At 44.8% G+C, this 18,574-nt stretch overlaps 1 long non-coding RNA gene across 1 annotated transcript; it reads right to left on the bottom strand.

Moving 5' to 3' along the window:
* Nucleotides 1–1,160: 1,160 nt before the first annotated feature.
* Nucleotides 1,161–17,791, bottom strand: LOC132210241 (uncharacterized). Its single transcript, XR_009446468.1, has 3 exons — nucleotides 17,615–17,791; nucleotides 14,498–14,646; nucleotides 1,161–2,277 (listed from the first exon to the last, which is right to left on the bottom strand). It is a non-coding gene; the product is annotated as an uncharacterized LOC132210241 (long non-coding RNA).
* Nucleotides 17,792–18,574: the final 783 nt, after the last annotated feature.

The raw sequence follows: 18,574 nt of genomic DNA on the forward strand, positions 1-18,574 counted from the left end.
ACTGTGGTTCCATTCATGCATTTTTTTTTTGTTTCAACCATGAAATGGCCACAACATGATCAAAAGTGAAAGTAGCCATCAACCAGTTTGAACTGTCGGTGGTGAAATAAATTAAGACAGAGATAAATGTATTTGCAGATTTTTTAAATTTTTTTAAAAAAAATATCATTCATGGGATCTTGATATTACTGGATAAGAATGGCAGTTTCCTTCCCTAAAGGACACAGGTTTTTCCAACAATGGCAATGGATTCACGGTCATCATTAGATTCTTATTACCAGATTTTTTTAAAAAACTCAAATTCCACCATCTGGAATGGTGGGATTCAAACCTAGGTCAAAAGACCATTATCTCGGTCTCTGTGGAGTAAAGTACAGCAGACTAAATAGAAAATAAACCAAGACATTGTGTGATATCTAGTGTATATGTATTCATCATGAAATCCATCACTGCTGTGGACAACAGGTAAAGATTTGAAGAGACTGCATTCTCCACCCCCCGCGAACAGAGTCACAACGGACACCAGGTTTCATAGCCGATCGGGAAAATGCAATCGGGGATATAGTACTGGACTCCTCCCAATCTTTTGTTTCGACTTAAAACTTTCATTTTGTGGGCAAAACTCAAAAGGAAACATTACGATTGTTTCCAAATCAACAAACACCTATTAAAAGTTGAAACGTGTCTGTGGAGAGCAACAGGATCCGTAATTGTAAAAGGTGTGCAGACATAACTAATAAATAAAGGGCCATCGAGATCATCATAGAATTCCTACAGTGTGGAAGATGGCCATTCAGTCCACTGAGTCCACACAAACCCTCCAAAGGGCATCCCATCCAGTCTCACACCCCACTCTGTCCTTGCATTCTGCACACAAGATACTAAGGGTAATTTAGCATAGTCAATCGACCTAATTTGCACATTTATGGACTGTGGGAGGAAACCGACGCAGACAGGGTCTGGGTAAGACACTTCATAGGTTCAGTGTGGACTTGATGGGCCAAGTCATCTGCTTCCACACTGGAGGGATTCTATGATCTCCAGAAACAAGCCCAAAAATACCTGGTTTGGAGACAGCTAACAGCAGAATAAAAAAAAACCCAAGAGTTACTCAAATTTGCTGCTACTTAACTAGTCCTGATGAACCAGGAAATCCCTTTTCACATACTGTGCTGGTGGATAGTCTTTAGTCAGTGTGAATGTGTCGTGACGTGACTATTTCCAAGCTCCACCTGACAGATATACAACTGTTATTAACATTTTATTCACAATACCAGCACCTTTAATTGAGCTGGGATTAGTAACAGCAGTACAAACAGCCCAAAACTATGGTTCATTTGATCGTGAGAGTGATAGCAAAATGCTTCAACCGTGGTTCTTTGTGACTGTTTGGACGACTGAGTGAATGCTTTCCCACACTCAGCTCACGAATGCTCTCTCCCAAGAGTGAATTTGCTGGTGTGTCAGAGGGGAATTCGAGTCAGAAAAACTTTCCCACACACAACAGGCCAATGGTCTCTCTCCAGTGTCAATTTGCTGGTGTATCAGCAGGTGAGTTGTCTGAGTGAATTGTTTCCCACATTCCAAGCAAGTGAATGGTTTCTATCCAGTGAGAGCTCCCTGGTGTTTAAGCAGGTTAGATGACTGAGTGAATCCCATACCACAATCAGAGCAGGTGAATGGTTTCTCTCCAGTGTGACTCTGGTGGTCAGTTTCTAGGTGGGATGGATGAAGAAGTTCCTTCTTGCAATCTGCCCATTTCCACAGTCTCTCCCCAGAGTCACTGCGCTGGTGTTAGAACATTTCAGATGAATCTTCACAGACTCTTTTACACACAAACCATTTGTATTTCTCCAAAGTGTGAGTGCTGCTTTCTCCTTCAATGTTCAAAATCCTGAGATAATTGGGTTGTGATAAACAAAGTGACTGTCAGACCTGGATGTGGAACAGTTTGAATTCTCTAACTGCAGACTAAGCTATCACACAGAAAGTAAGTGCAATGAGTGAGAAACCAGAAGAGAAAACAGACTGTGAAACTGAGAAATCCTCTGGACATTTGTGGAGCGACACTTGGAAAACATGTTGGATTATCATTAGAACAAATCCATTCATAAATATCCTCCAGGTAAGGTATTCAGTCAGTCAGTGTTTACACAAAATTACCGAAAGAGAGGTGGGAGAGCCAGGGAGGAAGGACAGGCATTGTATAAATCTGTAACTCAGTCTTTCAGAGGGATTGAAAGGTTAAGAACAGTGCAGAAGTAAAATTGTGGAAATCTGAAATGAAAACAAAAATGCTTAGTCCGAGTTGTACAGCATGGAACAATCCCAGTTGTCCATGCTGACCAGATATCCTAAATTAATCTAATCCCATTTGCAAGCATTTGACCCATATTCCTCTAAACATTCCCTATTCACATACAACATTAAAAGATATCTGAGGGATAAGATTTATGACCATCTGGAAGAGCATGGCTTGATCAAATACAGTCAACACGGCTTTGTGAGGGGTAGGTCATGCCTTACAAACCTTATCGAGTTTTTTGAGGATGTGACTAGAAAAGTTGATGAGGGTCGAGCTGTGGATGTGGTGTATATGGACTTCAGTAAGGCATTTGATAAGGTTCCCCATGGTAGGCTCATTCAGAAGGTCAGGAGGAATGGGATACAGGGGAACTTAGCTGCTTGGATACAGAATTGGCTGGCCAACAGAAGACAGCGAGTGGTAGTAGAAGGAAAATATTCTGCCTGGAAGTCAGTGGTGAGTGGAGTTCCACAGGGCTCTGTCCTTGGGCCTCTACTGTTTGTCATTTTTATTAATGACTTGGACGAGGGAATTGAAGGATGGGTCAGCAAGTTTGCAGACGACACAAAGGTCGGAGGTGTCGTTGACAGTGTAGAGGGCTGTTGTAGGCTGCAGCGGGACATTGACAGGATGCAGAGATGGGCTGAGAGGTGGCAGATGGAGTTCAACCTGGATAAATGCGAGGTGATGCATTTTGGAAGGTCGAATTTGAAAGCTGAGTACAGGACTAAGGATAGGATTCTTGGCAGCGTGGAGGAACAGAGGGATCTTGGTGTGCAGATACATAGATCCCTTAAAATGGCCACCCAAGTGGACAGGGTTGTTAAGAAAGCATATGGTGTTTTGGCTTTCATTAACAGGGGGATTGAGTTTAAGAGTCGTGAGATCTTGTTGCAGCTCTATAAAACTTTGGTTAGACCGCACTTGGAATACTGCGTCCAGTTCTGGGTGCCCTATTATAGGAAAGATGTGGATGCTTTGGAGAGGGTTCAGAGGAGGTTTCCCAGGATGCTGCCTGGACTGGAGGGCTTATCTTATGAAGAGAGGTTGACTGAGCTCGGTCTCTTTTCATTGGAGAAAAGGAGGAGGAGAGGGGACCTAATTGAGGTATACAAGATAATGAGAGGCATAGATAGAGTTGATAGCCAGAGACTATTTCCCAGGGCAGAAATGGCTAGCACGAGGGGTCATAGTTTTAAGCTGGTTGGTGGAAAGTATCGAGGGGATGTCAGAGGCAGGTTCTTTACGCAGAGAGTTGTGAGAGCATGGAATGCGTTGCCAGCAGCAGTTGTGGAAGCAAGGTCATTGGGGTCATTTAAGAGACTGCTGGACATGTATATGGTCACAGAAATTTGAGGGTGCATACATGAGGATCAATGGTCGGCACAACATTGTGGGCTGAAGGGCCTGTTCTGTGCTGTACTGTTCTATGTTCTATGTTCTATATCTGGATGGGTAATTGACGAGCTTCCGCCAGTTCCTCTGGCAGCTCATTCTACACAGGCACCATCCGCTTTCCCTTTTAAAACTTTCCCTGTCAGCTTAAACCAGTGTTTAGTTCTCATCTCCCCTACCCTGGGAAAACAACCTTAGTTATTCACACTCTGCCCACCATAATTTTATTAGCTTTTAGAAGGTCACCTCTCAATGCTCTAGGGAAAATAGCCCTAGCATATTCAGCGTCTCCCCACAGCTTGAAACTTCCAACATCCTCGTAAATCTTTTCTGCACCCTGCCAAGTTTAACAGCATCATTCCTATTGCAGGGAGACCAGAACCGTACACAGTATTCCAAAAGCAGCATAATCGATGCCTTGTTCAGCCTATAACATGACCTCCCAACTCCTACATTCAATGCACTGACCAATAAATGCAGCACAGCAAATATCATCTTCACTACCTTCTGTACCCGCCATCCACCTTCAAGGAACTGTGCACCAACATCCCAAGGAGTCTCTGTTGCATAACAGTCCCCAGGACCTCATTATTAAGTGTTTAAGCCCTGCCCTGATTTTCATTACCACAATGCAATAGCTCGCATTTATTCAAACTAAACTGATTTCTGGCACTCCTCGGCCCATTGACCCATCTGATTAAATTCCCATTGTACTTGGAGGTAAACTTCTTTGCTGTCTACTACAACAACAATATCAGAGTCATCTGCACACTTACTAACCATTCCTCCAATATTCATTCCACATGATTTGTGTCAATGACAAAAAAGCAGTGGAACCAGCACCAATCCTTACAGCACACTGCTGTTCATAGTCCTCTAGACCGAAAATAGACCCCACCCCCCCACCCCCACCATGATCTTGTCTCGTGCCTTCAAACCAACCTTGTTTCAACTAGCTAACTCTGCCTGGATTCCATTTGATCGAAGCTTGCTAACCAGTCTATCATGTGGAGCTTTGGCAAATGCCTTGCTGAAGCCAGATAGACAATGTCCACTGCTTTGCCTTCAGCAATCTTTGTCACTTCAAAAAAAAACTTCAATATTGTTCGTGAGACAAGATTTCCCACTCACAAAGCCATGTTGACTATCCCTAAGCAGTCCTTGCTTTTCCAAACGCATACAAATCCTGTCCCTCAGAATCCCCGCCAACAATTTACCCACCACTGACATCAGGCTCAGGGGTCGATAGCTCCCCGGCCTTTCCTTACCACCTTTCTTAAAGAACGGCAAGACATTAGCCAGGCAGTCTTCTGGCACCTCAACAGTGTCTATCAGTGATAGAAATATCTCAGCACACGGCCCAGCAATTATTTCCCTAGCCTCTCCCAGAGTTTGTGGATAACACCTGATCAGATGCCAGGGACCTATGTACTACCTTTATGCATCTTAAGATGTCCACCTCCTAATCCTGTGTAATATGGACACTTTCATTATTTATGTTTCCAAGTTCTCTCATTTCCATATCCTTCTCTGCAGTAAATACTAATGTGAAATATTCATTTCCTATCTCAGCCTGCAGTTCCACACTGATAGTCTTGTTGATTTTAAAGGGGCCCTATTTTCTCCCTTGTTGCTTTTTTGCCCCAAATGTAGTTTCAGAATCTCTTGGGACTCCCCTTAACCCTATTTGCCAAAGATGGCTCATGTCTGCTTTACACCCTCTCAATTTCCCTTGAGTGTGCTCCTCCTGCCCTTTTCCGTCGAGGGACTGACAATTCCTGCTGTCAATACCCGACATGTGCTGCCTTCTTTTTCTTGACCAGATCCTCAATTTCTCCAGTCAATGAGTATCCCCTACATTTACCAGCCTTGCCCTTCACATGAACAGGAATATGCTGTTTCTGGACTCTCCTTATTTTACTTTTGAAGGCTTCCCACCTTCCAAGCATCCCATTAACAGAGAATTATCTCTCCTGATCATCTTTTGGAAGTTCTTGCCCAATAGGGTCAAAGATAGCCTTACTCCAATTTAGAACTTGGAAATTTATATTAAATATATACATTCTATAATTAAACTGATCCCATCTGCCTGCATGTGACAGATATCCCTCTAAACCTTTCTTACACATGTAATTATTCAATCTTTTTTTAAACAATGCAATTGTACTTGCATCCACCACCTCCTCTGAAAGTTTGTTCCACACATGAACCACTCTAAAAGAAAAATTGTATTTCATGTCTTTTTTTTTAAATATGTATTCCTCCTCTCACCTTACACATATGTCCCCTTGTCTTGAAATCCCCCAGCCTCGGGGAAACCCCTTGCTATTCACATAATCTGTGCCCTCATGATTTTATAAGCCTCTGTAAGGTTACCCCTTAACCTCCTTTACTCCAGTGAGAAAAGCCCTAGTTTTGGCCATCTATTTTGAACATCAAGCCCTCCATTCCTGGCAACATCCCAGCGAGTCTTTTCTGACTTGTCTCCAGTTTAATAATAGTGTCCTTCTTGTAACAGGGCGACCAGAACCGCACACAATACCAAAAATGAAGCCTCACCAATGTCCTGTACAACCTCAACATAACACCGCAACTCCTATACTCAAAGTTCTGAGCAATGAAGGCAAGTGTGCGAAACAACTTATGAACCACCCTGTCTACATAAACTTCGAAGAATTATGTCCCTGAATCTCAGCATTTGCGTTAAGTGTGTCAGTCCTATCCTTGTTCATTTTACCAAAATACAATATCTCACATTTATTCAAAATGAACTTCATCCTCCACTGCTCAACCCATTGAGCCAATTGATCATCTTAGGAAACCTTAACTAACCACTATACCAACACTTCTAGTATCATCTGCAAGCTTATTAGTTTTGTCCCTTAAATTCTCATCCAAATCATTTATATTAATGAGAAACAAAGAAATGGACCATTTACCGATTGCTGCGGAACACGCTGGTTACAGAACTCCACTCTGAAAAATCCTCCAGCACCATGGTCTCTCCTACAACTAAGCCAATTCTGCTTCCAATTAGCAAGGTCTTCCTGAATCACATGTGATCTAACTTTACTCATCAGTCTACCATGTGGAACCCTGTCAAAGACTTCACTCTCACTCTGGGAGGTGCTGCAAATCTGACCCAAGTCCTCTGCCAGTTGTCCACCGCCCGCTTGATCATGCCTTGAAAAGTTAAATCTCTTCTGAGAATAACTGCTAAATCTGCATCCAGCTGCCATTCAGCACTGTTCCAGGTCATGGGAACTTGCTGAATCAAGTAATCTTCACATTTTCACCCTGCATCGTTTGCCAACTATCTGAATTTTGTATTCTGCGTTTACCAAACATTGCCACAATGTTAATAATTTTTCTCTCTCTGCAAGCTAATATCCTGGAAACAAGTCTACTACTCAACAAAATCATTGCTAATCAGCCCCAAGGAGAATTACCTCAGCTTCTTCAAGCTCTCTCCAAACCAGAAACCCATCATAATTTTAATTTACTTATGGGATATCTGGGCAGCAAAGACCACTAATATTGATTGCCCATTTGTATTTGATTTGGAGAAAGTGTTGTTGAACCACTTCCTATAACTGCTGCACTCCATGTGCTGTAAGTACTCCACTGTGCTGTCTAGACGATTATCTGCCCTGAAGCCTCACCACCCTCACTATCACAGGAATCATACCTCAAACCTCACTACCCTCCCTACCATGAGCATGACCCTCAAGCTCACTACTTGCACTATTGCAGCCATCACCTCGAGCCTCACCACCCTCCACATTGCTGAAATCCCTCTCCAGCCTCACAACCTGCCTATCGTTGGAATCCCCCTCTAGCCTCAGAACTCTCACCATCTCTGTAGATTGCTCAGTCTCACAGATCTCACCTCTGTAATCTCCTCCAGTTTCAAGTTGAGAGGGGAAAGTTTAAGGGGGCTATGTGCGGCAAGTTCTTTACACAGTGGGTGGTGGGTGCCTGGAACGTATTGCCATTGGAGGTGTTAGAGGTGGGCATGATAGCAACATTTAAGATGTATCTAGACAGATACATGAATGGGCAGGGAGCAGAGGGATACAGATCATTGGAAAATAGGGGTCAGGTTTGGATAGAGGATCTGGCACAGGCTTAGAGGGCCAAAGGGCCTGTTCCTGTGCTGTAATTTTTCTTCTTTGTTCAACACCCTCCTGTTTCTGTAAATTCCTCCAGCCCATATAAACTTCCTCAGCTCTAATTGTCTTTACCCTCACAAACCTCCCTTTGTTTGACATCTAATCCAGCCTCACAAGGATTGTGAGGCTGGATTAGATGTCAAACAAAGGGAGGTTTGTGGGGGTAATCTCCTCCAACCTCACACTTTTCCCTATTTTTGAAATCTTCTCCAGTCTCAGAACCCTTCCTGTCTAATATACCCCAGCCTCACAAATCTCAAATGATATGTGCTTTCCTCGAATACAATCCTTCTGATGATATCCCATTTTTATTCGTCCACTTGATGACGGCACTTTCAATTTCCTGGGCTTCAGGCTCCAGAATTTCGTGGTAAACCGCTTTACTTCTAAACCTCACTTTTCTCTCAAAAAGACTGACCAATCACGTGTCATTTATTCTAATATCTCATTTTCGGAAAGGGCTTGAAATATTGCTGGGCATCTTCCTATGTGAAGTGTCTCAGAGGTCTACAGTACAGAAAAAGGCTCTGAGGCCCATCCAGCCTGTGCCAGTTAAAAACCACCACCTAACTATTCTAATCTAAAAATTTTCCAGCACTTGGCCCATAGACTTGACTGTGTTGGCATCACAAGTGTACATCTATATATGCCTTAAACGCTATGAGGATCTCTGTGCCTACCACCCTCAGAGACAGTGATGTTCAGTGCCATTGTCACAGCATGATGACATCACAGACAGGAACAGAGACGAGCTGAGTCTGTGCAAACCAAAGGTCCCCCACACACTGTGAAGGACGGGATGGTCCCTGACAGGGGGCAGAGGAGAATTAACAGAATGGTTTGTAGGAAGAGGGTTTTTAGTTGCATGGTTAGGGTTGTTTTTAAAACATTATTCTTTCGTGTGACTTGGGGGTTGCTGGTACATACAGAATATCCATCTACAATAGATGGACTCTCCTTCTCAACCTCTCCCCTCGCCTGGGGTGTGGTAATCTTCAGGTTAAACCAGCCCTATGGTCAGGTAGGACAATGGTGACTTTACCTTTGACACAGAGATGCCACTGTGCCTCAGTGGTGTAGAGGGGAATGTTGTTTGTGGTGGGTGGGACACCACTCTGACAGTGCTTCATCTGGAGAACGTTCACTTTCTTTAATATTGTTGGGGCTGCACTGATGCAGGGAAGTGGAAAATGTTCCAACACATTCCAGATGAGTGCCTTATTGATAAGAAACAGTTATAGCGGAATCAGGTATTTGGAGAAACTGAGACTGTTCTCCTTGTAACAAAGTATTTTGAGGGGATCTTTGATAGAGGTGTTTACAAAAGATATACTACATTAGGATGATAAATCATACACTCAACAACTGATCACAAAAAGGATTACAGGACATATACTGAAAGTTTTAGGGACAATCTATTGAGAGAATGGGGTGATTTAAAAGAGAAATTTTACACAGCAAATGGGAATGAGCAGGGACACAATACTCAACACAATGTGAATATCCAGGTCCTGATGAATTGAGTAATTCTGTCAGAGTTTGGTGTTACAATTATGGAGACTTCCACCTTAAAGTCCACTTGTAATATCCTGTAACACAAATTCATAAAATCCAATTCAGTCTGGACAGAAATTCACACCATCCCCTCCTCCTGGCCGAGGATAACTGTGCATTGTCCCTGCTACACATTATCCTTTGTGGGGGTCAGCAGTTGATTCAGGGGGAAATCTATTTTGGCTTCTAGGAGTGTCCACCTTGGGACTTCATGTCACTAAACGGATCAGCAGGTGTTTGACACATGGCAAAGAATGCCCAAGAATTAGTGAGATGCAGACAGCAAGATTTGCTTCCTTTTCTTTCCTCCTTTTTCTTTCCTTCTGTGCTGCTGCACTGCCACAATGAGACATTAGCTTTTCCAGCCCAAAGCAACTTGATGAACAAGCTGTCTCGATTCTGAGCACCGGACGGTAAGCTTCTGCTGGTCATTCGAAAGAATGCCCCTTAAAACGATAGCAGTTACGTACATGTCATCTTGCCCAGTGCTCCTAACAAAAAAAAAGTTAGAAGAATAAGGGAGCATCTCATAAAAAAGGATAGCCGTCAAGTTCCATGAGGGTTACAGTTTATGGAGAAATATTGATAATGGGCAACAAGTTGGAAAATGGAGTACAACTGTGGGAAAATGTGAAGTTGTTCATTTGAGGAGACGACCAAAGAATACAGTGTTATTTAAAAGCTAAAAACTGTGGAAAACTGCATCACATAGGGACTCAGGAATAATTGTGCAGGAAACACGAAGCAAGCACACAGTTGCAACAGGAAATCCGGGAGGGTAATGGGATGTTATCCCTTATGTCAAGGTGTTTGTAGTATAAGAGTTTGGAGTCCATGTCTTAGGACAAATGTACAAATTGCTGGTAGGGCCACATCTGGAGGAATGTGAGCAGCTTTTTTGGTCGACTTATTCAAGCAAATATATCACTTAACTGGAGGCATTTCAGAGAAGATGGACTAGGATGATCATTGGTTTGCAGGGATTATCTTTTAAGCTAAGACTAAATAGGTCTGGAAACTACTGACTAGATTATTGAAGACAGGTGATGTAATTAAAAATATAGGATTCTTCAGGGAGTTTGCAGGTTAATGCTGAGGGGATATTTCCGATCGTGGGAACAGATTCTTGATCAGGCAGAGAATAGAGAGTTCTCTTTTGGGATTGTCATGTTGAAGGCAACACAGACATGGGTAAGGGGTTTCCATTACAAGTGAGCTAGAGCGAGGTGAGAGAAGGAGCATTTCAGAGATTGAAATTTCTGACATTTGTGATTGAGAAGATGTATGGTAAGATGTTCATCTTGAGGCCAGATATGACAGCATTATTGAGAAGGGTGCAGTTCAGCCTCAGACAGTTCCCAGCAACAGGGATGGATTCAGTACAGTAGTAAGGAAAAATAATTTGTAATAAAGAACTGAAGAAAATGTGTTTAACGATCACAAAATGTTATTGGAGGAAATTTCAGCTATTCAAGTAGTGGAAACACGATAAGCAGTGTTATAATTGAGTAACAGTGGAGCAAAGGAGAGTGATAGAGGGGTGTTAGATCTGAACATTGTAGAATATATGCGAAACCCAACACAGTACTTGTGGAAGATCTCACCTCCTGGCAGAATGTCGGTGAGAAACAGGATGGGCCAAGGATAGATCCTTGAGGGACATCAACTACATGGGTTTCAGACAGGAAAGAGAGAGAGAGAGAGTGGAGATGGAGTGGGAGTTTTCCAATGACAGTGAGGTCAAATATTGGTTTTAAACAGAAAGGGTGAGAAGGACATAGCCAGACATGAGAAGCAGACAGAACAAGTGAATATCTGTGAAGTGGCAAAGGGGAAGAGGCAAGGAGGAGGAGGAGGAGAAATAAGAGAGAGATGGAATGTTTGGAGTTTAGGAGAATAGGGAAAGGTTTAGGATAAGTTCTGGTAAGGCTTGACGAGACTGGAGAAAGATGCAAATTTAGGACCAAAATGAGGAGCAACATGCCAGGCAATTTGGTTTGCTGGGCTCGTGGAAGAGAGAGAAGCAGCGGAGGCAGCTGATTAAGATTGAGACAATCCAGTGGCACAAACTCCATGTGTCTCCCTCACTTGTTGTTGAAGGGGAGGATGGAGGAGACAGGATGATGGACAGTGTTTTGCAAAGAAACAAAGCCTGCGTTGGTGATATTTAAAAATGAGTGAACAAACCTGATGAATTTAACTTTTATCCAGAATACTAAAATGGACAACAGAAGTCTGGGCTCAAACCCCATCTCAGCAAATGGTGGAATTTGAATTCAATTAAAAACTGGAATTAAGAATCAACTGGTTGCCATGGAACCATTGCTAATGGCAGAAAAAAGGTCTAATGTCATTCAGGGAAAGAAATTTGCCAACCTCAGCAAGCCACTCAGTTGCAAATCACTGCAAAGTCGAAACAAAGCAATGAAACTGGGCGGACCGCTTGGCATTGATCAAGGCACTAGGAAAGACAACTGCAGAATCAGCCTTATCGACCCCACAAACTCCTGCTTACTAATATCTGGGGGCTAGTGGCAAAATTTGGAGAGGTGACTCAAAGACTAGTCAAGAAACAGCATCATATGCATGGAATCATGCCTTACAAACAATGCCACACGTCACCATCACTGTCCTTAGTGATGTCCTGTCCCAGGAGCAGGATAGACACGGCAGACGTGGCAGCACAGTGCTATTCCGACCGGATTATTTGACCTGGGAGTACTCGACTTTGACTCTGATGCCTGGAAGTCTCATGGCTCCTGCTGATTACCATGTACCATCCTCCCTCGGTTGATAAATCGGCAGCAGTATTATCACTAGATTATTAATCCAGAGACCCAGCCAACATTCTGGGGACCTGGGTTCACATCCTGCCATGGCAGATGGTGGAATTTGAATGAAAGAATGGTCTGGAATTAAAAGTCTAATGATGACCATGAAACCATTGCCAATTAATCAGGAAAGACCCGTCTGGATCACTTATGTCTTTTTGGGAAGGAATTCTGTCATTCTTACCTGGTCTGGATGACATGCGACTCCAAACCTACAGCGATGTGGTTGACTGTGAACTGCCTTCTGGGCAATAAACACTGGTCCAGCCAGCGATTTCCATATCCCAAGAGTGAATTTTAATTTTAAAAAATCTCATCCATGTTGAACAGTACAAGGAGGAAGCACGGAGAGTGTGAATAGCACTAAATGTACTCAATGCCCACCTTCAGGAGTAGTTTGCAGGAGGATTACCAATCAGGCTGGCCGGGTCCTAAAGGACAAAGCTGCCTCGCTGGGACTGCAGCAGGTGGTGACACACCAAACGGGGAAAACAGTGATCTCATAGTCACCAATTTCCCAGCTGCAGAGGCATCTGTCCATGACAGGATTGATAACAGCGACCGCCACACAGTCCTGTGGAGACAAAGCCTCATCTTAAACTTGAGAATACCCCCCATTGTATTGGGTGGCAAGAACTTCCGCTGAAAGGGATAGACTTGGAACAGACACAGGAACTCAAAACCAAATATCTATGAGGCTTTGTGAGAGAGACTATAACAGTAGCAGACAATCTGTAACCTCATGGCCCAGCATATCCTACAGTCAGCCATTGCCATTGATCCAGGGGACAAACACTGGTTGAATGAAGAGTGTAGGAGGGCATGCCAAGAACAGCACAAGGCGTACTTAAAAATAATGTGCTAACCTGGTAAGACTACCAAACAGGACTATCTGCATGCCAAATAGCATAAGCAGCAAGAGTTAGAGCGAAGCCACCTCATAACCAATAGATCAGATGTAAGCTCTGCAGATCTGCCACACCCAGTCATGAATGGCGATGGGCAATTCAACAACTCACTGGAGGAAGCATGCCAAAAATCCCCATCCTTACTGACAGAGGAGCCAAACCTATCTATGCAAAAGATAAGACTGCAGCAATCTTCAGCAAGAACCGCCAAATGGATGATCCATCTCAGCCTTTTCCAGAGGTCCCCAACATCAGAGATACGAGTTTTCATCCAGTTTGATTCATTTCAAATAATTATTAATAAATGGACGAATTGTGCAAAGGTTATGGGCCCTGACAACACTCTGGCAACAGTACCGATGACTAGTGCTCTAGAGCTTGCTAGCTTCCAAGCCAAACTGTTTCAGTCCTGCTACAGCGCTGGCATCTATTGACAATTTGGAAAACTGCCCAGGTCTGTTCAGCACAAAAACACAGCAAATCCAATCCGACCAATTTCCCCTCAAGCAGTCTACTCTCTATCATCAGTAAAGTGATGGAATGTGTTGTCATCAGCAGTATTCAGCAGCACTTACTCAGCAGTAACCTGCTCAGTGACACCCAGTTTGGGTCACAGCAGGCACTTGGTTCCTGATCTTATTACAGACTTGATCCGCAAATTCACAAACAGCTGAATTCCTGAGGTGAGGTGAGGGTAAACAGCAGAGCCCTGCACAAAAACCACTTATTTCCACTGCAGTGGAAATGATCTGACAGTGACACCTTCGTTTCAGCTCATCTGCTGAACCTTTCATATATTCCTGTGTTACCTCTAGACTTAACTATCCAAGCTCACTGCCAGTCGGCCTCCCACATTCAACGTCCCTGTAACCTCAAGAATATTTAAAATTCTGCTGCACACAAGTTCATTTGTACCAAGACCTGTTCACCATCACTGCTGTACTCCCTGACCCACAAAGGCTCCTATTTATAAGCAACAATTTAAAATTCCCATCCTTGATTTCATTCCTAGCTGTGATGAGCCCTATCTCCCTGCACCACACAACCTTCGAGACTTGGACAACTCATTTAGTTTCAGACTTAAGTGTGTTTAATCATTGCTTCACTACTGGGGGCTGTTTCTACAGTTACCAGGCAACACGGTCTGGAATTCCCATGATAAACCGCTTAGGTTTGCTTTCCTTCTTCAAGATAGTCAGGAAAACGTGCAAATATGGTTACTTTTTGGTCACCTGACCTAATAATGGCCTTACGTCAAAAGTTTATTGATAATATTTTTGTGAAATTATAAAAGATGATAAAAATACAAATAGTTTGTTGATTTGGACATACACCATCAGCTCTTCAGTATTGCTAGATGAATGATCTGTAACTTCTCAAATGGCCGCATTGTGGGAGCACCTTCATCATACAAACTGCAGCAGGACACGAAGGTTAAACTTCTCCACAGGCAACAGGGCTTTGGCAATGATCGCTAGTATCTGTGGAAGGAGAAACAGAGTACATATTGCAGAAGTGCAAAATGAATGACACAGAATATAAATGCTGTAGAATTTGGTGGCCTGAAATGGAAGAAAAATGAACTCTCTTTCTGGGAAATATTTCCTGGCTGTGAAAGATACCATTCAAAAATTAATCTGGTAAGAGAGCAGCACACGGTTGGGGGTGGATGGTGGTGGAAAATTTACTTCCAAAAAGGTATAAGGAAGTAACAGTAAAATACTACAGAGATTAAATTTACCCATAAGAGACTGAAGAGATTAGACACCGACAAAGGTGATCAGGGAGCACACAAGCGAGTAAGAGCAGTGCGAGCTGCTATTATCCCACACTCTGGGAAAGAAATCCAGAAGAAACAAACACTTGGATAAGAGATAATGGCAACTGCAGATGCTGGAGAATCCGAGACAACAAGATGTGGAGCTGGATGAACACAGCAGGCCAAGGAGCAGGATAGGTGACCTTTCAGACCTGGACCCTTCATTAGAAATGGGGGAGGGAAAGAGGATTCTGAACGAAATAAGGATCGAAGATGGAGAGGCAAGATAAGTGGAGAGGAGACAGACAAGTTAAAGAGGCGGGCATGGAGCAGGTAAAGGTGAGTGTCGGTGGGTAGGTAGGGAGGAGATAGGTCAGTCCAGGGAAGACGAACAGGTCAAGGGGGTGGGATGAGGTTAGTAGGCAGGAAATGGGGATGCAGCTTGAGGTGGAAGGAGGAGATAGGAGAGAGGAAGAGCAGGTTAGGGAGGCAGGGACGAGCTGGGCTAGTTTTGGGATACGGTTGGGGGAGGGGAGATTTTGAAGCTTGTGAAATCCACATTGACACTATTGGGCTGCAGGATTCCCAGGCGGAATATGAATTGCTGTTCCTGTAACCTTCGGCTGGCATCGTTGTGGCACTGCAGGAGGCCCAGGATGGACACGTCGTCTGAGCAGTGGGACGGGGAGTTGAAATGTTTCGCGACTGGAGGTGCAGTAGTTTGTTGCGAACCGAGCGTAGGTGTTCTGCAAAGCTGTCCCCAAGCCTCCGCTTGGTCTCCCCGATGTAGAGGAGGCCACAACAGGTACAGGGATGCAGTATACCACATGAGCAGATGTGCCGTTGAACATCTGCTTGATGTGAAAAGTCTTCTTGGGGCCTGGGATGGGGATGAGGGAGGTGGTGTGGGGGCAAGTGCAGCACTTCCTACAGGTGCAGGTGAAAGTGCCAGGTGTGGTGGGGCTGGAGGGGAGTGTGGAGCCACGGAGAGAGTGGTCCCTCCGGAAAACAGGCAAGGGTGGGGAGGGGAAAATGTCTTTGGTGTTGGGGTCGGATTGCCGATGGCGGAAATGTCAGAGGATGATACGTTGTATCCGGCGATTGGTGGGGTGGTACGTGAGGATGAGAGAGATTCTTTTTCGGTTGTTATTGCAGGGATGGTTTGCGAGGGAGGAGTTGTGGAAAAATGCAGGAGACACGGTCAAGGGCATTCTGGATCACTGCCGGGGGGGGGGGGGGGGGGGGGGGGGGGGGCAGGAGCAGCGTTGCGGTCCTCGACAAGGAAGGACATCAGATGTACGGGAGTGGAATCCCGGGAGCAGATGCGGCGGAAGTGAATGAATTGGGAATAGCAGATGGCATTTTTTGAGGGCGGTGGGTGGGAGGAGGTGTATTCTAGGTAGCTGAGAGAGTCGGTGGGCTTGAAATGGATATTGGTTTCCAGACGGTTGCCCAAGATGGAAACAGAGGTCCAGGAAGGTGAGAAAGGTGTCAGGAGATGGCCCAGGTGAACTTAATGTTGGGGTGGTAGGTGTTGGTGAAGTGCATGAACTGTTTGATCTCCTCACGGGAGCACGAGGCAGCGCCAATACAGTCATCCATGTACCGGAGGAAGAGGTGGGGTTCAGGGCCAGTGGATGCACGGAAGAGGGATTGTTCCGACAAAGAGGCAGGCATAGCTTGGGCCCATGCGGGTACCCATGGCCACCCACTTTGTCTGTAGGATGTGGGAGGATTTGATAGGGAAGTTGTTGACGGTGAGGACGAGTTCACCTAAGCGCATAAGGGGGTCAGTGGAGGGGAACTGGTCAGACCTGCAGGACAGGAAATAGCATAGGGCTTTTCGGCCATCTGTATGGGGAATGCAGGTGCTAATGTGGTATACTGCATCCGCTGTACCCATTGTGGCCTCCTCTACATCACGGAAACCAAGCAGAGGCTTGGGGACCACTTTACTGAACACCGACACTCAGTTCGCAAGAAACAACTGCTCATCCCCACCTCCCGAACCTGTTCTTCCTCTCACCTATCCCCTCCTCTCATCTCAAGCTGCACCCCCATTTTCTACCTGCTAACCTCATCCCACCCCTTTGACCTGTTGGTCCTCCCTAGACTGACCTATCCCCTCCCTACCTCCGCACCTACACTCACCTTTACCTGCTCCATCCCCACCTCTAACTTGTTTGTCTCCTCTCCACCTGCCTCCCACTCTCTATTTATTTTGGAATCCCTTTCCCCTCCCCCATTTCTGAAGGGTGTAGGCCCGAAAACGCCAGCTTTCCTGCTCCTCTGAGGCTGCCAGTCCTGCTGTGTTCGTCCAGCCCCACACCTTGTTCTCTCACTTTCTACCAGAGGCGGCTGCGCGTGCGCCCAGCTTCACCCGGCCCTTTCAAAGTTTCAAAGCTGCCGCGCATGCGCCCCGCTGATCATTGCCCCCCCAATGGAGATGGTGGCGGTCACACGGGCCTATCAATATCTGAGGCATTGATTTGTTTTCTGCGAACGTGAGTCTGGGAGTTTCAAATGTGTGTTTTCCGATGTGCGCGAAGTGTTTGTAAAACTTCCAAACCCATACGAACATCACTGCCCGTGATAATGGGAACTGCAGATACTGGAGGATCCAAGATAAAAAAAATCACTTCCCTCCCACTTTCTGCCATTTTGCTTTCTTTAACGTGTCCTGCTCTTACCTCAATTGCATAAATCTTGGTCTCAGCGAAGGATCTAGGCCGGAAACGTCAGCTTTCCTGCTCCTCTGATGCTGCTTGACCTGCTGTGTTCATCTGGCTGCACACCGTGTTATATCCGATGCTCCAGCATCTGCCGTTCCAGTTGTCTCAGCGACTCCAGACCGCTCTCGTGGATGATCACGTGGTTTTCACTAATACCGCCCTCCCTTCATTCCGATTGGGCGACATCCGTCCGGTCATGCACGGCACCCCTGTGCTCCTATTGGTGCGCACTGACATCAATCAGCCAGACTTCACTGCGAGCTGGAGCATGCTCAGTGCTTCGTGTTGGCATTGTGAGAAGCTCATGATCGTCGTCACAATGTTGCATTTTGAGACAAATCAGACTGAGAACTGGATGAGAAAGATTGTTACATTAGCGACCCTGGGGTTTTAATAAGTCGCTCTGAGGAAGGGGCACTGCACCCGAAAAGTTATCTCTGTCTTTTTACCTTCACAGATGCTGCCAGACCTGCTGAGCTTTTCCAGCAACTTTGTTTTTGTTCCTGATTTACAACATCCCAGTTCTTTTGTTATTTTTTAATAAGTCGCGATTGAAAAGGCTTCCTGCAGCTCAAAGCTAAAGATACTCTTGATACCACTCTGTCAGCGAATAGAGAAATGGCGGTGAAATAAGGGTAATAAATACAGGTATAACAGTCCTCAGGTAAGATGTAAAGAGAGTAATTATGAACATGAAGAACATCACTTGGTTACGTGAGGTGAGTGTTGTTCATATGAGCTGTGATTGGGCAGAGCGGAAGGTTAATCAAAAAAGAACAAGCATAAAAGAGATTCTCAAGAAAGGTCTGTGCAATGGAAAGCAACGAGAATCAGAAGATAAAAGCCCAAGACAGAAGAAAAAGTTTGAAGACCGAGGCTGCAAAAACTCCAATATGTTGTATCACTGCTTTACTGCCT

Source organism: Stegostoma tigrinum, chromosome 11, assembly GCF_030684315.1.
Source record: "Stegostoma tigrinum isolate sSteTig4 chromosome 11, sSteTig4.hap1, whole genome shotgun sequence".
NCBI classification, from domain to species: domain Eukaryota; kingdom Metazoa; phylum Chordata; class Chondrichthyes; order Orectolobiformes; family Stegostomatidae; genus Stegostoma; species Stegostoma tigrinum.